Genomic DNA, 3,024 nt, shown 5'->3' on the forward strand with positions numbered 1-3,024 from the left:
TCCAGGAAATCCAGGACACAATCAGAAGACTAAACCTAAGGATAATAGGTATAGAAGAGAGTGAAGACCTCCAACTTCAAGGGCCAGTAAATATCTTCAACAAAATTATAAAAGAAAACTTCCGGGCTGGCGAGATGGCTCAGCGGGTAAGAGCACTGACTGCTCTTCTGAAGGTCCTGAGTTCAGATTCCAGCAACTACATGGTGGCTCACAACCACCCGTAATGAGACAAACAAGCTCTTCTGGTGCATCTGAAGACAGCTGCAGTAAATTACACCAGAGCAAGCAGGGCCAGAGCAAGTGGGGTCGGCAGAGGTCCTGAGTTCAACAGCAGCCACACACATGATAGCTCATGGCCATCTGTATAGCTACAGTGTACTCATACACATAAATAAGATAAAATCTAAAAATAAGAAAAGAAAATACTAAAATTAAAAAAAAAAAGAAAAAAAGAAAACTTCCCTAATCTAAAGAAAGAGATGCCTATGAATATACAAGAAGCCTACAGAACTCTAAATAGACTGGACCAGGAAAGAAATTCCTCCCGTCACATAATAATCAAAATACCAAATGCACTAAACAAAGAAAGCAATAAGGGAAAAAGGTCAAGTAACGTATAAAGGCAGGCCTATCAGAATTACACTAGACTTCTCACCAGAGACTATGAAAGCCAGAAGATCCTGGGCAGATTATGATACAGACCCTAAGAGAACACAAATGCCAGCCCAGGCTACTATACCCCGCAAAATTCTCAATTACCTTAGATGGAGAAAACAAGATATTCCATGACAGAACCAAATTTACACAATGTCTTTCCCCAAATCCAGCCCTACAAAGGATAATAGATGGAAAACATCAACATAAGGAGCAAAACTACACCCTAGAAGCAAGAAAGTAATCTTTCAACAAACCCACTCAATCATAATTCCATCTCTAACAACAAAAACAACAGGAAGTAACAATTACTTTTTCTTAAAAATCTTAGTATGAATATTAATATTACCAACATATCCTAATTGATTGAAATCCAAAAATATGAGGAATTAGAAATTTGTTGGCTGTCATCCAATGGTCTAATTTGATAATTGGAGAAATAGGTCCAATATTGTACAATCCATATACACTTTCTGCTTGTTTGTACATGACAGTGTCTTGCTGTGTAGCACACAATGGTCTTGAAATCAGGCTTCTTCTATTTCAGCCTATTAGTAGTATTGTTTATTTGATGTTTTTACACTATTCTACGGTTTTCAGAACAGCTTACATATTTCAAATGTATTTATACAGCCAAAAGAAACGTAGATAATTAACTTGAGAGATGGCGTGTAAGAAATCAACAAAGAGTGAGACTGAATGCTTTGCTTGATGTTTGTAACTATTGTATCAAGTTTGAAGAAGGGGACTTTATAAGTTACTCTTTCTATGAGATGAATGCTTTTCAAAATCATCATAGCCAATGAACCAAATTCTTACCCTCACCTAATGTCTGTGCCACCCTCCAAGCAGAACCATTGTTCATTGAAACAGTTGGTGAATGACTTTATGGATAGACCATCTTAATACACACACTATTTCTTAAATGAATGTAACCTGTTCTCTGTGGGCTGAGAATGAAGACAATCACTCAAGTCAAATAGCTTTGACCATAGCAGGAAGTCTGTATCCAAAAATCTTGCCTACAATTCATTTCTTGGTGCAGCAGAACTATCAACTGTTCAATTGATTGTTGTTTTATATGAGACAATTTTTATAATACTCATTTTATTGTTACAATATTTTATAAATTGTAAAGAATATGACAAAATAAAAGAATTATATTTACAATGTCCAGACCACTTGTCCTGTCTTGGGGAGTCCAAAGTTCTACAGAGTGTTTGTGTCAAATGAGCACAATGAGAAGTCCCCTTTAAGTTTATATTTAGAAGACATATTTAAGCTCTCAAGCTGTGGCTATGATAACTATCAGAACTCCACTGATTGTTAGCTCTGAACTTAACTCTACCACTAGTCTAGTCTTCAAACCCATCAGAGACCTAAGGAGGATGAGTTTTACCTGAGCAAACGGGAAGAGCAGATCGAACAGCTTCAGGATCTAATAACTGACAGACTTAATGGCTGTCCGGACATCCACCCCATGCTCCATAAACTGTGCATGGGGCTGTGCATCTTTGCCTGCCAGGCCCAGAAGATCTGACAGACTTTCTTGTGAAACAGGGGCTTCGGAGGACTGTGCTATCTTGTCTAGGCAAAGTGGGACCATTGACTCCCCAGTGTCCTGCTTGCCCAGGTTGGATGGCATACTGTCAGCAGTCCAGGTCAGGCAGTTGTAACCCTGCGGCCGGCTTTGACACAGTGGAAGTGAGCCCCAGGAAGAGGTTCTTCTGTGCCCACCATCATCTTCGGAGGAGATTAGGGGTGCTTCCAGGAGCTGATGTGGCCGTCACAAAAAGCCTTTTATTAAACATTTTAAATGACATATTCTGCAAATCTCTAAAGTCTTTGAGGACCAGCTACCTATCTGAAGTATATCAAAATAGATAAACTTGCTTGTTTCTAGTTATTTGTTTAACATTGAAAACATACATAAGCGGCTAAATAAAACCTACCCCTGCTGCATACCTTTCTTCTGAAAGTCGGACCAGTTCATCTCAAGCTCCAAAGCTGAAGAACAAATATCAGAGGCAATTAGACCTGCAACAATGAGATAATAAAGCAACACACCCATGTAGAGACTATGTTGGCATTAACTCCCTTTTTGTACAAGCAGAATCCTTAATGTACTACCCAGTGCATTGGGTCCATCTACTCAGGAATGTTAACACGGTTTTAAATGCAAAGCCCTATCTTCCTCTAAGCCAGCGCTCCCATTTATTACATTTGTGACTTTGAGTGTGCACACAGGAGTGCTGGCACACACATGAAGAATAACTCCAGAGTTGTCTCTCTCTACCAGGCCTGTCACTGCTAAGTCCTCCTCACTACATTCCCCAACCCCTCATCTAATTTAAAAAGATGTGGGGTGAC

The 3,024-nt window shown here is 39.4% G+C and overlaps 1 long non-coding RNA gene across 1 annotated transcript; it reads right to left on the reverse strand.

The window, feature by feature from the left end:
• Positions 1–1,723: 1,723 nt before the first annotated feature.
• On the reverse strand, positions 1,724–3,003 carry LOC116097414. The gene is made up of 2 exons (XR_004121414.1): positions 2,620–3,003; positions 1,724–2,428 (listed from the first exon to the last, which is right to left on the reverse strand). It is a non-coding gene; the product is annotated as an uncharacterized LOC116097414 (long non-coding RNA).
• Positions 3,004–3,024: the final 21 nt, after the last annotated feature.

Source organism: Mastomys coucha, unplaced genomic scaffold, assembly GCF_008632895.1.
Source record: "Mastomys coucha isolate ucsf_1 unplaced genomic scaffold, UCSF_Mcou_1 pScaffold19, whole genome shotgun sequence".
Taxonomy (NCBI): Eukaryota; Metazoa; Chordata; class Mammalia; order Rodentia; family Muridae; genus Mastomys; species Mastomys coucha.